The sequence below is a fragment of the Chiloscyllium punctatum genome, chromosome 18 (assembly GCF_047496795.1).
Source record: "Chiloscyllium punctatum isolate Juve2018m chromosome 18, sChiPun1.3, whole genome shotgun sequence".
NCBI classification, from domain to species: domain Eukaryota; kingdom Metazoa; phylum Chordata; class Chondrichthyes; order Orectolobiformes; family Hemiscylliidae; genus Chiloscyllium; species Chiloscyllium punctatum.
Window position 1 is genome coordinate 74257310 of NC_092756.1, and position 17821 is coordinate 74275130.

Sequence of the window (17821 nt, forward strand, 5' to 3'; positions counted from 1 at the left end):
GAAATTAAATAAGGAGGAACAAATATCATCGACAATTAACCATACACTTCACAATATTTCACTTTCACTGTAGAATTGTAGTTTTAAGATCAAAGTTTTTCTGAAGTTGATCAGATCTCACCCCATCTAATACTTATCCTTTATACCTTTCTCCCCAAACTTGAGGTGAGAATTCATATGTTTCAGAGGATTGCCTTATTTGATGAGCTGTTCCTTGATATATAATAAGTACAATCCCACAGACTTTGTCATGATTGCACCTTATCTAAAGTCTGAATCAAATCATTCAATAGCAGACAATTCCCAAGAAGTTAATGAGCAAAAGTCCCATTCAATGTTTTCAAGTCTCCATTCTCCTTACGTAAAAAAATTATACACGAGTTGAATACCACAAGTGCTGGAAATCTGCAATAAAATCAGGAAATATTGAAATGCAGGTCAGGTAGCATCTGTGGAGAGAAACACAATTATCAATTTGCAATATTCATTTTGTTTTTTTCAGCAGATGCTTCCGAACCTTAGAGTTTCACCACTTACTGTTTATATTCTTCATGTAGATCATGCCCTTGGAGTGATTAATGTGAATGGAATGTTAAATATATCACTGAGATGTTCTGGTGAAGGGCATTGTTTCATAAATACATGGAGCACTTACAAAGAGAGGCTGATGTGAGAATTGTTCCCCACGTTATTACAGTTCCAGACAGATACCCCAAATTGTTCAGCTCCCAGGTGAGCAGGGATGAAATGGTTTCCTTTCTTCATTTACCTGGATCCTTGGTTGGTCACTAACAGGTTAATTTAAAAAGGGACCCTTTCTTGTGGATGTCTTCCTCCCAATCCAATTGAATTGGTGTTTAAAAGTATCCAATTAAACCTGGATATGTTGAATTAACAAAAGAGTGAATCTATTCATATCAGAATGCAAAACGATTATTGTAACTCACATACACACAGATTAGGAAGAGAAGGAGTTGCAGGTAGATAGCACAGTGAAGAAGGCATTTGATCCACTTGCCTTTATGAGTCAGTGCATTGAGTATAGGAATTGGGATGTTGGGTTGTGGCTGTACAAGATATTGGTTAGGCCACCTTTTGGAATACTGCGTTCAATTCTGGTTTCCCTGCTATAGCAAGATGTTGTAAAACTTGCAAGCATTCAGAAAAGATTTACAAGGGTGTTGCAAGGGTTACAGGGTTTGTGCTATCGGGGGAGGATGAATAGACTGAGGCTATTTTCTCTGGAGTGTCGGAGGCTGAAGGGTGGCCTTATAGAGGTTTATAAAATCATGAGGGACATGGATAGGGTGAATAGCTTCAGTCTTTTCCCCAGGGTGGGGGAGTACAAAAACAGAGGGGAAAAGGTTTAAGGTGAGAGGAATAATAATTTAAAAGGAACCTTAGGGGCAACCTTTTCATGTAGAGGGTGGTGCTTATATGGAACATACTGCAAGTGGAAGTGGTGGAGGCTGGTACAATAACAACATTTAGAAGTTAAAAGTCACACAACACCAGGTTATAATCCCACAGGTTTATTTGGAAGCACTAGCTTTCAGAGCGCTCCTTCTTCATCAGGTGAAGACAACCACCCAGTGAAGGAGCATCACTTCGAAAGCTAGTGCTTCCAAATAAACCCGCTGGGCTATAACCTGGTGTTGTGTGATTTTTAACTTTGTCCACCCCAGTCTAACACCGGCTCCTCCAAAACATTTAAAAGGCATCTGGATGGGGGTATATGAACAGGGTGGGTTTAGAGGGATATGGGCCAACTGCTGGCAAGTCGGACTAGATTAATTCAGGATATCTGGTCAGCATAGACGAGTTAGAACAAAAGGGTCTGTTTCCGTGCTGTACAACTCTAAGACTCTGTAACATTTAAAAGGCAGCTGGATGGAGACATGAATAAGAAGGCTTCAGAGGGATATGGACCAAATGCTGGTTTGTGGGACTAGATAACTTTCGGATATCTGGTTGGCATGGACGGGTTGGAGCGAAGGATCTGTCCAACTCTGTGACTCTGTAAGTGTAAGCTTTCTTGGGAAATTTTGACTTTTGTGACAGAGCCTTTTTAAATGACTGGGACATTTTAATTTGTGCTTATTTGGTTTAATTGGTTTCTTTTAATTTGTTTTCAGAGTCGTGTAAGGAGACTTCTGAAAAGTAGGCTGTCAGTAGGTTAGAAGATGGAATAGGTTATGCTGCATTCTGCAATTACAGCGATGATGATGTGCCAAGTGTCATACTTCAACTGGCTTGGCATTGATTTATTGGTTAATACTCTTAGCCATTGAAGTTATAACATCTTCAGTTGAGACTGAAAGCATATATCTTGGGAGGATATTTCATTGCTCTAAAGATACCACATATCTGAAAGTTCCCTGCAGTTAATAGATCAATGGGACAGGAATTCCCTCTGATATCACAAAGTAAGTCTGTTTCTCTCTGCTGAACTTCTACTCAGGTAAAGATTGACTCTGCCTGTTGTGTGACATGGCTTTTAATTTCCACTGATCAACCAGATGAACATTAGCAACATAATGTAATTAAACTCAACTATCCTTCAGTATTCTTGTTGGTGAAGAAGACAAAGGGGGACAAAATTTGGTTTGTTGTTCAACTTGATTTTATTAACAAAATATTAAAACAGATTGTCAGAATTTCCCAAATTCCCACAATTTTTACTCGCTCTATAGCTCTATCCATCTGAGAAAGGATATTAACTGGAACAATCCATGTTGAGCCATTGGAATCTCCTTCCTGTCCTGATATAGGGCTGGCTCTCTTCCACAAAAGGGGGTCTCGCAAGTTCGGGCAGATCTTTCTACTGAGGCAGGAAACGATTTCTCTTCATTCTGAGGCACCAAGAGGGTCTGAGAAATGAAGTGACAATGTCATAACTGGTCAGAAAGGCCTTAGACAGTGTTCTTTAACTGTTACACCTTGACAGCAGCTGCTCCATACTTTAGTGTGTCCCTCAACATGCCATCCTCGATCTTGGAACATGCTCAGCTGTAGCAGTCGTTTGAGGTCAACACTTTCCAGAGAGAGTGTGCTGTGGAAGCCCTAGGGGCCGAATGGATAAGGCCCTGGATTCCCTCCGCTGGTAATTGTGGGTTCAAGTCCCATCTCGGGGGGCTTGGGTTTTTAGCCTGGGCTTTGTTGCTGATTTTCATTCCATGTCAACTTCATCTCAATCCATGCTGACTGAACATTTCATCGACAGTACTCTGTTAAAAATCACTGTGCCTCCGTTGAGATTATGGCAAATGATGTGACATAGAGACTTGCACAAGGTAATTCCAGGATTTGGGAGATCTTGGGGTGAATTGTCTGAAAGAGACAGCACAGCCACCATGGGCTGAATGCCCGCTAAGATTCTGTTGATTTGTCCTCAATGCAGCTTTTTGCAACATCTCCACTTCCTCCTTCCCCACTAACTGCAAATATCTTGAAAGTGCTGCACACAATAACATTCAGCCCTTTTCCTTCTCCTGTCTGCTCCATTTGCCTCAAACTCTGGGTCTGCAAAGTTGGAGTTGAGTTGATTTCTCGACTGGGAGAAAGTGAGCACTGCAGATGTGAGAGATCAGAGTCAAACTGTGTGGTGCTGGAAAAGTACAGCTGGTCAGGTGGCATCCGAGGAGCAGAGGAGTCAATGTTTCGAGTCGAAGCTCTTCAGGCCTATGCTCGAAATGTCGACTCTCCTGCTCCTCGGACGCTGTCTGACCGGCTGTGATTTCTCAAATGTCCGTCTGGGGCCAAATGGGAGGCGAGATCAATTTATCAAGCAGTGAACAATTTAGCATGAAATGGAAGGGGTAAAAAACAATCAGTAAGAGTAGAAAACTCAGAAAAAAACAATATGACAGGGCAGGGTTCAGTATTTAAAGGTTGCCATTTGACCTTGAAGGGTGTATCCCCAACGGCCTAATGGATAAGGCACTGGTCACCTAAACCTGGGGTTTTTGGGTTCGTGTCCCATCTGGAGTATCTGATTATTTACGGCTTGTTCACTGTCAACGTTATTTCTAATTGACTTTGGAGAAATCCCCCTTTCAGCGGATGGGAAGTGGTGCCCAACATGTTCTTGCTCAAGATTTTTGGGGATCTTCAGGATGGGGGGGTGAATCGTCTGAAAGAGACAGCACAGTTACAATGGCTGAAAACCTGCTGAGATTCTCCTGGGGATGACATGGTGGCTCAGTGGGTAGCACTGCTGCCTCACAGCATCAGGGACCTGGCTTTGATTCCTCCCTTGGGTGACTGCTCCTGAAGAGTTTCCAAGTTGGCTCCGTGGTTAGCACTGCTGCCTCATAGCACCAGGGACCGAGGTTCAATTTCAGCCTCTGGTGACAGTTTGTGTGGATTTTGCCCTTTCTCCCCGTGTCTGTGTGGGTTTCCTCCAGGTGCTCCAGTTTCCTCCCACAAGTAAATTAGCCATGCAAAATTGCCCAGACTGTTCAGGGATGTGAAGGTTAGGTACATTTGGCCGGAGGACACGTTGGGGAGTGAGTCTGGGTGGGCCAAATGGCCTGTTTCCACACTGTATAGAATCTATGAGAAAGACATTTGGACAGGTACATGACAGGAAATGCTTGTGTGGATGTGGACCAAGTGGAGGCAGGTACAATTAGTTTTAAAGTTAATGGCTCCATGACACTGCCCCTTCACTTTGGGAGAGGTGTACACCAAGGCTGCCCCCTGTCCGGCCAGCTGAATTCCCTGTGCGTGGAGCCTTTCCTGTGCCTCTTGTGGAGGAGGTTGTCGGGGCTGGTTCTGCGCAGTGCGGGCACAGGGGGTGGTCATCTCGGCCTACGCTGACCACGTGCTCCTCCCTTTCACCGACCCTGCTGACCTGGAGAGGATGTGTGAGTGCCAGGCCTTGTACTCATCGGTCTCTTCCACCAGGATCAACTGGGCCCAATATTCCAGACGACTGGTCAGCCCGTGACGGGTGGAGTCTCTGCCGGAGGAGTTACGGGGGTTCAGCTGGAGTACCACCATCTCCTCGATCTGGGGGTCTACCTCAGCCCGGCTGAGGAATCCTGGCCGGGGAACTGGCAGGAGCTGGAGGCCAAAGTCTCACCTCGCCCAGGCCTCTGGACAGGACTGCTCTGAGTGCTGTCTCACAGGAGTCGAGTGTTGGTCATAAACCAGCTGGTGCCTGCCATGCTGTGGTACCGGCTGGTCACTTTGGTCCCTCCTCCTGGTTTTGTCACTGACATCCAGAGAATGTTGGTTCACTTCTTCTGGGACAAAAAGATGCACTGGGTCACTGCGCAGGTCCTGAGTCTCCATATTGAGGGGGGCGGTCAGTCGCTGGTGTGCGTTCACACCCAGGTAGCGACGTTCCACCTTCAGACCTTGCAGCGATACCTTTACATTGAGCCTCCCCCTCGGCGGGGGGCCCTGGTGACGTATTTTTTCCACCAGGTGCGTAACCTCAACTACGAGACTCAGCTCCTGTTCAGGGACCGTGATGGTTTGGAGGTCACTCTCAGGACACTGCCTGTCTTTTACCAGGACCTGCTCACGGTCTGGAACATGGTCGAATCGCGTCACGCCTACCCTCCGGCAGGAGTTGCGACTGTCGTCATGGAGACGTTGCTCAGGAATCCACACCTCCGTACTCGTGGGTTCGAGTGACTGTCGGAGGGGAGGGCCGTGACTGTGAGGGTGACCAGGGTCGGGGACGTGCTGGATGGTGGGGGCCTGGGCTGGACGCTGCCGCAGGATATAGCGAGCAGGGCAGCGGTAGACGTCCGGTACGTGGCCACCATCATCCGACACCTTAAAACGACGGTGCTCAGACCCCACGTAGTGCCCCAGTTGGAGGATGCTCAGGTGTGCGGTGGGATCCCGTCTGCGCTCACTCCTGCCCGGACGGAATTTCACATTGGCCCCAGGGTCCTGGACTTCCTGCGGGAGACTGTGCCCCACAACCTGAGCTGTCTCCGGAGTTTTAGTTTTGTCCCTTTCAGGGGTGTATCACAGAGGGCCCTGTACAGACTGCTGCTGCACACCCTCATCCACCTCCCGGACACACCCTGGCGTGCCCATTTACCACCGGGCGGTGGGGACCATCCCCAGTGAAGGGCTCTCTACATGGGAGTCCTCCCCCTTTCTCACGGGGATCTGGGGTGGAGGGTATTGCACGCGGCAGTCCGCAGATTGTGGTGGTTCACAGACTCCCAGCCCAACTGCTTGTTCTGTGGTGCTGTGGAGTCCATGGAACAGGGCGCTTGCACTCCCTTTTTAGCTTTCTGGGAAACCTTCTCCTCCGTTTCTGGTTGGACTTCAACCCCACACTCCCCATCATTGGGCACCCAGTGCCGAGGGGGGAGGGTTGGTCAGAGGATCTCCTCGTGGGTCTGCTCCTGGGCCTGGCCAAACTGGTTGTTCGGGCCAATTGCCTGACCCTCTTCCATGGTTACGTTCGAGCCCGGGTGTCCCTGGAGAAGGAGCACGCAGTGTCTACCAACATCCTTGAGCTGTTCAGAGAGTGCCCTCCCCCTCACTGTTTGGTCACACAGCATTGCCCTTTGATGCTTGTCACTGGCCACTCGGTGTTTCCTTTCTTCCTGGTGGTGGGAATTGAATAAAGATTTGTCCATCTGTTGTCTTTCACTGTGTCTCACACCTGCACACACACAGCATGGGGGCTGGGGAAAATATAAGCACTACCACAGTTAGGCAGCAGTGCGGGGGTAAAGAGAAAAACATATATAACCAGGAGATTTGGAATGCCCTCTGTCCAGGGCACTGACTCTGTGCTGGCTGTGCCACAGTCAGTGTGTTCGTGCAAAACAAAACTTAAAAGCTGCCATTTTAACCTCACACATGTGGCCTCAGTGGACTAATGGATAAGGCACTGGCCTTCTAAGCCAGGGATTGTGGGTTCAAGTCCCATCTGGGGTGTCTGACGTTTAACCCTTGTCTTCATGGCTGATCTTCATCCGAGGTCAAGTCAATTTCTCATCTCCTCTGGAAAAGTCCCCGAGTCTGTGTTGGGTTGGTGGTACCCTGTGTCAGAAAAATACAGAATGTTGAGGATATGCAGGATTTTTGGGTCAATCGTCTGAAAGAGACAGCACAGTCACAATGGCTGAAAACCTGCTGAGATCCTCCTGGGGATGGCATGGCAGCTCAGTGGGTAGCACTGCTGCCTCACAGTGTCAGGGACCTGGCTTTGATTCCTCCCTTGGGTGTCTGTTTGTGTCAAGTTTGCACATTCTCTCCATGGGGTATTCCGGGTGCTTTGGTTTCCTCCCACAGTCCAAAGATGTGCAGGTTCGGCGGATTGGCTTTGGGGAATGCAGGGTGAGAGGATAGGGGTTAGGCCTGGCTGGGATGCTCTTCAGAGGGTCAGTGTGGATATGATGGTCTGAATGGCCTCCTCCCACCCCACTCTAGGGCTTCTCTGAACAAGTTTGGAGCAGATGGTCAGAGCTCCACTGCAAGGCCCAGTCAAGGCTTCGCGAAGGGACTGGCATCCAGGTGTGGTTCCTACCCTACTTTTCCCAGATCTTCTAGAATCTTCTTTGGCTTTGGCCAATACGAACATGAGCAGGGTTCACATCATCCAATGGGGTCACACCAATACCCTTCACTGTTGTCATGCCAGGAGCTATAAAGTGGATTGTCTCAGGCTGACACTTCTCCAATATACAACCCTCAGGCTGGTTGGAACTGGTTCTTCTTGAATCTTTGTAACTCTTTGATCTTAGTTGCAATGTTGTCTGGAGCTGATAGCTGCTGTTTAATTTAGTTTGGCCAATTTTCTATCAGGTCAAGTTTCTCCAGCTGAGGATCAATTAAGAATGCCTGATTTTGTTGCCACGGTCACGTGACCACACAGGATTAAGATCAGCTGCACAGTGAAGTTTTCAACAAAATCAATACCCCAAATAAGACTTGAGCCCACAATCTCTGGTTTAGGAAGTTAGTGTCGTACCCATGAGGTCACTGGGGCTCCAACAGATAGAGCTACCAATCTATGGACAAAGCAACTTCTGGTTTGGTTGTGTTGGTGTCAGTCTAAGCTATATTCTGTCAACATTACCAGCTGAATCCCAGATTACCTGCATGTTTGGTATTTATGATAAGGTCCAATATGTCAATGGAAATGATTGAAATCTGGGGGTTCAAGGTTGGAACTGATGGGGCTGTGGCTATGCATTTGGGCCCTTACCTTTCTTAGTCAAGGTATTGAATACAATTGCAAGGAGGCTATGATGGAGATGTGAGGTAGTTCGGCCATCGGTGGAGAACTTGGAGTGCCACATCCACAGATTAGACAAACATTTGTGGAAAGGCAACTGCTGAGGCTGACTCACAGAGTTTACAGAGGGAGATGGATGGGTTAAGGGAGTGGCCAAAAACTCAGCAAATGAAAGACAATGTGGGAATGTGTGAGGTCATACACTTTGGTAGGAAGAATAAATCAGCTGGATATTATTTCAATGGAGAAAGACAGCAGAAAGTTCCAGCACAGAGAGATATGAAATGTGTTTTTGCGGTCTCGCTGTTGATCCTTTGCTGGAACCAACCTTCATGGTAATATCGGTGAGATGTTCTTGGTTTCTCTTTAGTTCTTGAGTCTGGTTAAGCCGATTGTGATTTGCAGGCCGTGGTGAGACTGCGGTCAAGATCACCGTCAGTTTCTTGGATGAAGTCTTCACGACTGGTAACGCTGACAGTCACCACTGGAGAGTGTCTCTGCCATTATCTGCAGTTGGCCCTGCACATCAACGGTTTCATCAGCAAACCTCAAGAGACATCATCCAAAACCTTTGTGCTCTTGAAGCCAAATCGTTTCTCATTAAGACAAGAAACAAAATGTCTTTAATGTGATGATGTTGATTTGAACATTCGGGAAGATCAGGGAAAAGGAGCATAGGGACACACACCTGGATGGCAGTCCCTTCACGAAGCCTTGACTGGGCCTTTGACCATCTGCTCCAAACTTGTTCAGAGAAGCCCTAGAGTGGGGTGGGAGGAGGCCATTCAGCCCATCACATCCACACTGACCCTCTGAAGAGCATCCCAGCCAGGCCGAACCCCTATCCTCTCACCCTGCATTCCCCAAAGCCAATCCACCGAACCTGCACATCTTTGGACTGTGGGAGGAAACCAAAGCACCCGGAGCACCCCATGGAGAGAATGTGCAAACTTGACACAAACAGACACCCAAGGGAGGAATCAAAGCCAGGTCCCTGACACTGTGAGGCAGCAGTGCTACCCACTAAGCCAACATGCCATTCCCAGGAGAATCTCAGCAGGTTTTCAGCCATTGTGACTGTGCTGTCTCTTTCAGGGAATTTAGCCTGAATCCTGCAGATCGCCAGAAGACTTGTGTAAGGTCAGCACATCCCATCAACTGAATGTAGACGTTTGCAAAGTGGATTTAAGAGCAATGACACACAAGGACAAGTCAGACACCCCAGATGGGACTTGAACCCACAATCCCTGGCTTAGGAGGCCAATGCCTTATCCATTAGGCCACTGGGGCTGCACATTTAAAACATAAATGGCAGCCTTTAAATACTGCACCCTGACCTGTCATTGTGTGTTTTTCTGAGTCTGATTCTCTCACTGCACTCTGGGGATCCAAGATGGTGGTGTTCTCAGACGATCATGTTGCAGAGCTTCGCACCACAGCACAAGGGGGAAGAATTTCTATCCCACCCAATCCGGACTATGGCGATATCCTGGGACTCTGAAAAGAAAGTGGAGTCCCTGGACATTGTGAAAAATCAACTTACCTGCGTTTTCATTGTCCAGAGATGTTGGAGAAGGGAGGAGCAGTGTCCGGGGCCAGGCCCCCGGCCCAGCCTGCAGGATCCTCGGACTCGATTACCTACCAGGCCCTGGGGAAGGAGCTCGCGAAATCTCGCGAGATGTTGGGGAAGCAGATAGAGGTGAATCTGACCCCGATCTCTATCATGCTGCAGAAGCATGAACAGCAGCTGGGAGACCTGGAAAAGAGGACGGATAAGGTTGATCACAGAGTCACAGTGGTGGAAGCTGATACCAGTTCCTCTAAGGATAGGATCCAAGTGTCAGAGGCTGAGGGGTGACCTTACAGAGGTTTATAAAATCATCAGGAGCATGAATAGGGTGAACCGCCAAGGTCTTTTCCCTGGGGTGGGGGACTCCAGAACTAGAGGGCTTAGGTTTAGGGTGAGAGGGAAAAGATATAAAGGAGACCTAAGGGGCAACTTTTTCAAGCAGAGGGTGGTGTGTGTGTGTGGAATGAGCTGCCAGAGGAAGTGGTGGAGGCTGGTACAATTACATCGTTTAAAAGGCACCTGGATGGGTATATGAATAGGAAGAGTTTGGAGGGAGATGGGCCGGGTGCTGGAAGGTGGGACCAGATTGGGTTGGGATATCTGTTCGGCATGGACGGGTTGGACCGAGGGTGTGTTTCTGTGCTGTACATCTCTATGACTCGATGACTGGAAGTGTCAGTCTGAGTAAATCCATTGTCTAGCTCCTGGCAGTGTGACCCCATTGGATGATGTGAACCCAGCTCATGACCCCTTTGGCCAAAGCTACAGAACATTCTGGAAGATCAGGGAAAAGAAGGATATGAACACACACCTGGATGCCAGTCCCTTAGCAAAATCTTGACTGGGATCTGCAGCAGAGCTCTGACCATCTGCTCCAAACTTGTTCAGAAAAGCCCTAGAGTGAGGGGGACAAGCCATTCACCCCATCAAGTCCACACTCAGCCTCTGAAGAGCATCCCATCCAGGCCCAATCACTATCCTCTCACCCTGCACTCCCCAAAACCAATCCACCGAACCTGCACATCTTTGGGCTGTGGGAGGAACACAATGCACTCCGAGTACCCCAGGGAGAGAATGTGCAAACTCGACACAAACAGACACCCAAGGGAGGAATCAAAGCCAGGTCCCTGACACTGTGAGTCACCATGCCAGCCCCAGAAGAATCTCAGCAGTTCTTTCCCCATTGTGGCTCTGCTGTCTCTTTCAGGTAATTTTGACCCAATCCTGCAGATCCCCGACAACTTTGTGCAAGTTCATGTTGGACAGCACTTCCCATCAACTGAATGCAGACATGGGGATGTTTATAATGTAGATTAGAAGTAAAGTTCAAAGAGGGCAACCTATAAAATCTAGCCACTCCGGCTAGGATTTGAACCCACAATCCCTGGCGTAGGAGCTCAATATTTTATTCATTAGGCCACTGGGGGTACATGACTGTTGTTAAACTGGCAGCCTTTAAATACTGCACCCTGATGGCTCATATTGTGTTTTTCTCAGTTTTATTCACTCACTAATTGTTTTTTACAACTTCCATCTCATGCTAAAGAATTGATTGCTTGATAAATCAATCTCGCTCCCCATTTGTCTCCAAACGGACAGACAAGAAACCAACCAAACTCCAACATTGCACAACTCACATCTGAGGAAAATGGAGCAGACAGGAAAATAGCAAAGGGTTCAATGTTATTTTGTGCAGCACTTTCAAGATACTTGCAGTTACTGGGGAAGACGTAGGTAAAGATGTTGGAAAAAGTTGCATTGAGGACAAATGCTTTCTTTGGTTAGACCACACTTGGAATACTGCGTCCAGTTCGGGTTGACCAATGATAGGAAAGATGCTGATTGGAGGAAAGTATAGAGGGATGTCAGAGCGGGGTTCTTTATACAGAGAGTTTTGAGAGCATGGAATGCGTTGCCAGCAGCAGTTCTGGAAGCATGGTCAATGGGGACATTTAAGAAACTGCTGGACATGCATATGGTCACAGACATTTGAGGGTGCATACATGAGGATAAATGGACGGCACAACATCGTGGGCTGAAGGGCCTGTTCGGTGCTGTACTGTTCTATGATCTATGTAGTATGTTCTAAATCAATAGAATCTTAGCCGGCATTCAGCTCATTCTGGCTGCGCTGTCTCTTTCAGACAATTCTCCCCAAGATCTCCCAAATTCAGGAATTGCCTTGTGCAAGTTTTTATTACACATCATTCGCCATAATCTCAACACAGGCACAGTGATTTTGAGCAGAGTAGTTGCAAAATGCAGTCAATTTGGATCGTGATGAAGTTGGCATGGGATGAAAGTCACCTACAAAGACCAAGCTTAAAACGTAAGCAGCCCAGAGGGGAATTAAACCCACAATCCCACACTTAGGAGGACAGTGGTTTACCCAATATGCTACTAGGACACACATAGTCATTTGCCAGTGTAAAGTCTTGGCACCAATGAGTGTTACAGCCCAGCATGTTCCAACATCTCAGATGACATGTTGAGGGATGCACTAAAGTTTCGGGCAGCTACTGCCAAGGTGTAACAGGGAAACAACACAGTCTCAGGTCTTTCTGACAAATTATCACATTTTTCTTTCAATTCTCAGACCCTCTTGGTGCCTGACAATGAACAGTGATCAGTTCCTGCCCAAGTACAAAATGCCTTTTTGTTCACAACGATACAGAAGCTTTGAGAAATGTCAACATTCCAATGTTTTTTTGGTTCTTATCTCTCTGCATAGACTGTACACATCTGATTTAGAATCAAGGAAAGCATACCAAACGCCTTCTTCACTATCCAATCGATCCCCGACTCTACTTTCAAGGAGCTATGAACCTACACTCTAAGGTCTCTTTGTTCACCAACACTCCCTGGGACATTCCCATTAAGTCTATAAGCCCAGCTAAGATTTGCTTTCCCAAAATGCAGCACCTCACATTGATCTAAATTAAACTCCACCCATCACTCCTCAGCTCATCGGCCCTTCTAATCAAGATCCCGTTGTAATCTGAGGGAACCTTCTTTGCTGTCCACTACACCTCCAATTTTGGTGTCATCTGCAAACTTACTAATGATGCCTCATAATGATACTAACATATATATAAATGACGGAAAGTAGTGGACCCAGCACTGATTCTTGTGGCACTCCATTGGTCACAGGGCTCCAGTCTGAAAAACAACCCTCCACCACCATCCTCTGTCTCCTACCTTTGAGCCAGTTCTGTATCCAAATGGCTAGTTCTCCCTGTATTCCATGAGATCTAACCTTGCTGATCAGCCTCCCATGGGGAACCTTGTCGAACGCCTAACTGAAGTCCATATAGATCACATCCACCGCTCTGCCCTCATCAATCCTCTTTGTGACTTTTTCAGAAAACTCAATTATGTTTCTGAGTCATGATTTCTCCAGCTTTTTCTCTGTTTCAGATTTCCAGCATTCACAGCATTTAGCTTTTATTGGACAGCTTGCCATTTCACTTCGCAATGAAAAATATTTTGTGAGTTGTGAGTTCATGGAATGCCCTGCCAGTATCAGTGGTGGACTCTCCCTCTTTATGGTCATTCAAGCGGGCATTGGATAAGCATATGGAGGTTATTGGGCTAGTGTGGGTTAGGTAGGCTTCGGTCGGCGCAACATCGACGGCCGAAGGGCCTGTCCTGCGCTGTATTTTTCTATGTGCTATGTTTTGTGATTTACACATGAAAGAACTGAAACCAACCTGGTCATTCTAAATGATGAGAGACTTCACACAAATTCCAGATTTTTTTAAATATATAATTTCAGTGACATCACACTGTAAACCTTTGCCATAAATTCTGTGTCTTACAATCTTTTTCTCCACAATCACCTGACGAAGCAGCAGCGCTCCAAAAGCTAGTACTTTGAGATAAACCTGTTGGACTACAACCTGGTGTTGTCTGATTTTTAACGATGTTTATTAGAAGCTTGCACAAGGAAATTCCAGGATTTGTGAGATCTTGGGGTGAATTGTCTGAAAGAGACAGCACAGCCACAATGGGCTGAATGCCTGCTATGATTCTGTTGATTTGTCCTCAATGCAGCTTTTTGCAACATCTCCACTTACTCCTTCCTCACTAACTGCAAATATCTTGAAAGTGGTGCACACAATAACATTGAGCCCTTTGATATTTTCCTGTCTGCTCCATTTTCCTCAGACTTTAGTTGTGCAAAGTTGGAGTTTGGTTAATTTCTCATCTGTCCGTTTTGGGACATTTGGTCGATTTCTTGTCTGTCCATTTGGGGAGAAATGGGAGGTAAGATTAATTTTATCAAGCAGCCAATGATTTAGTGTGAGATGGAAGGGGGAACAACCAATCAGTGTGAGTATAAAACTCAGAGAAGAACACAATACGAGAGGTTCAGGGTGCAGTATTTACAGGCTACCATTTCAGTTTTGGAGATGTGGTCCTCGTGGTCTAATGGATAAGGCACTGGCCTCCTCAGCCTGCGATCGTGGGTTCAAGTCCAATCTGGGATGGCTCGCTTTTAAGCCTTGACTTCACGGCTGATCTTCTTTGTCTGATGTCAAGTCGATTTCTCATCTCCCCTGGAAATATCCCCAGGTCTGTGTTGGGTTTGGTGGGATGTTGTGTCAGAAAAATACAGAACTTTGTGGGGTCTGCAGGATATGGGGCTAAATCACCCCTCTCTCTATTTCGGAGTTGGAGGGATCAGTCAAACGTGTCGTCTTTTTTTGAATAAAATCTCTAACTTGAAATAAACGAAAGAGGTCCCTGTTCGGTAGATTGTGTTTCCGTGATAACTGATCGAAGGACATCATTGTGTCTCCCTCAAACAAATCACCCGCACAAGACACACCCCTAACTGCCCAATGTTTGGATCCTGAATCTATCATCCCCGGTTGAAAACCCGGCATACCCGGTGTAAGAGAAGATGTCTTGCCAATATTGCCTTCCCTCTGCCGAAATGCCCTCCATGCTTCAACAGTATCGATAACTATTGGGTTATGGCAATATTCCCTAACTGTCCTCATTTTGTCCAAACACAGCAAGTGAGTAAGGGGTCACCTTAGTCTGGGAGGTTTCAATATCGAACCATATTGAAAGAGGGTCCCCACAAGCCCAATCACTCATGTAGGATAAAACTGAGCTTCGTTGGTAGCTTTTAATGTCTGGGAGATCCACTCCCCCCAGTCTGTGAGACAATCGCAGTTTATCTCATTTAATGAGGGGCCACTGACGATGTCAAATAAAGGGGCTGAACCAGCCGTTCAGTCTCCTGAATGTTTGCTTATCGAAAATCGGGGGGAGCATCCATATAGGGTATAGTAAACAAGGGAGAATATTCATCTTAATAAACACTATCCGACCCAACCACGAGACCAGAAGCGCCTCCATCTTTGAAGGTCTTGTTTGATTTTGTCAAATAATTGAACAAAATTGGCTTTGAACAACCGATTCAGAACTGGAGTAATGAACATGCTCCAATACACAAAACCCCACCCCCGTGACCATTTAAATGGGAATCGATATTCACCCTCAAGACTTAACACTTTCATAAGACCACCCATAGGCATAGCCTCTGATTTTGCAAGATTAATCTTGTCCCCCAAAAAGGTGCCAAACACACAGATGCATGTTAACAGGCGAGGTACTGAAACTGCTGGATTTGACGAAAGAATGAGGACATCGTCCACATACAATAAACTCTGATGTAAATTTGACCCCCCGTCTGGAGCTGATATATTGGGATCCCTATGAATGCCCTCCACCAATGATTCAATCCCCACTGTAAAAAGCAGTGGGGAAAGGGAACAGACCTGCCGGCTGACCCCAAAAATGTGAAAATTGCTTGATCACACCCTGTTGGTGATGATTGCAGTGAGAGGATCATTGTGGAGAACCTTTACCCATCTTATAAAAACTTCTCCCAAAACAAACCGCTCCAGAGTATAGAAAAGGTACGGCCTCTCAACTCGGTCAAGGGCCTTCTCTGTATCTAGAGAAATCACCAATCCCTACATTGACTGTTGTTGACACACATGAATTACATTAAGCAGCCTCCTAACATTATTGGAGGATCTGCGGCCCTTTATGAAGCCCGTCTGGTCCTCTTTAACAATAGAAGGTAACACAGTCTCACAGTAACACGTAATGGCTTGAGGGGCTCTCCTGTTCCTAGCGAGATATGCTAAGTATTTACTAGACCTGTCACCATGATCATATAACCTTTGCTTTGCAAAAGTAAGCTCGTTCTTTGCTGTCTGCGTGAGCACGGAATTCAATGCAGAACGCAGCGCCGTAATCCTCTGTAACTTGGCCAACGAGGGCCTGTCAAAGTCGGCCTTCTCAGCTGCCTTCAACCGTGCTTCAAGGAGACATTGCTGCTCACCATTCTTCCGCCTCCTACTGGCAGAGTAGGAATAACTGACCCAATGGCATCGGCTTTGGCAATTTCTGAAAGGAAGGATTGGCTACTAACCGAGCATGAGTTAATGCCTAGGAATGCCCAAAACTTCCGAGACAACTGCTCCACAAATGTATTATCCTTGAGGATAAAGGAATCCATTTGACAGTGCCTTGGACCCACTGTAACGTCCTTAATCTTAACCAACAGGTACACTGGAGTGTGATCAGAGATGGTAATATTACCGATCGTACAAGGTGCCTCCAAGTCCAGGGTTGCCACGGGGATTGGAAAAAAATCAATCCTGGTGTGACATCTGGGTGGAGACACCTGCAGATGTCCACCAATCCTTACTCTGCACACAGATCCACTAATTGTTTAGTTTGTACAGAGGGAGTCGGGGGGCCTTTTGGCAACCTCTGCACTGTGGGATCCATGAGACAGTTAAAATCTCCCCCGTTAGTGATATGCCAGGACTCAAGACTGATCAATTTGAAAACGCATCTCGCAAAATGTTGAGGGGATGAGCTTGAGGGCAAGAAACATTTATAACACCATACTCTTCCCCATTTATCAATGCTATAAGAGTTACAAACCTCCTGTGTGTGTGTCGTTAACACACTCTAGTAACTTAAATGGGAGATTCCTCCTCACCAATACAGCCACTCCCCTACTTCTGGTATTAAATGATGTGAAGTAGAACTGATCAAAGCCATTCTGCTGTAGTTTCAAATGCTCCCTGTCATCCAAGTGCGTCTCCTGTAACAAAGGAATATCCACTTTCTCCTTTCTAAGACTCAAAACTACCTTCTTCCTCTTAATTGGTGAGTGACTTTCCTTCATATTCCACGTTCACCATTTAATCAAGTCATAACCTGCTGCAGTAACATTTAAATTCCAGAGAGGAGGAACTCGAACAACAAATCACTGAGCCTTAGTGTCATATGATCCATCAAATATAAAAACTACATAAACTGAAACCACGACATTTAACAAACCTACAAAACTATCAAAGATTAAAAGCAATACAAACCACCATATAAAGTGCCAATGGTGCTGAATTGGGGAACTCACCTCTTGCCCAAAGGGGGCAACTACCCATCCCAAACAGCCCATAAGTGGGCATCTAGCCATCCCAACCATTTTCTCTCCTTCTAGCTAGAGCCGTACCACAAACACAAGAAGAATAGAAAGTAAATATACCATAGAATAGCAATATGAATAAAGAAAAAAAACATTTCAGATCGATGGGGTAAATACCCCACCCATCCTCTGGTATAACTTCACTTAGAAATTGAAAGTACACATCTCAACCGCCACCAAACACAGTTTAAACCGGATTATTACCAATCGGGAAAACAAGGAAAAGAAAGCTCCAACTGGACTTCCTCGGTTTTTTAAAAACACAACAAAGACATAACCAAACAACACTATTTGTAGGTACTAAATTGTTCAGATTCGGTTAATTTGTCCACAAAGTCTCTTGCCTTCTCCGATGTATCAAAGAGATGTACGGATCCATGTCAGGTTATCGGAGCACCGCCGGATACCTCAGAGAGTTCCGGATCCCAAACTCCCTCAGTCTTCTCTTGGCAGAAACATTATCCGTCAGGGGGCGGGAATTAAACAGCCAGGGCTGACAAAGGAAGTC

At 46.4% G+C, this 17821-nt stretch overlaps 2 non-coding genes across 2 annotated transcripts; one reads left to right on the top strand and one right to left on the bottom strand.

The window, feature by feature from the left end:
- The first annotated feature begins 6845 nt into the window (after nucleotides 1–6845).
- trnar-ucu (transfer RNA arginine (anticodon UCU)) lies at nucleotides 6846–6918 on the top strand. Its single transcript has one exon. It is a non-coding gene; the product is annotated as a tRNA-Arg (tRNA).
- A 2520-nt stretch (nucleotides 6919–9438) lies between these two features.
- trnar-ccu (transfer RNA arginine (anticodon CCU)) lies at nucleotides 9439–9511 on the bottom strand. Its single transcript has one exon. It is a non-coding gene; the product is annotated as a tRNA-Arg (tRNA).
- Nucleotides 9512–17821: the final 8310 nt, after the last annotated feature.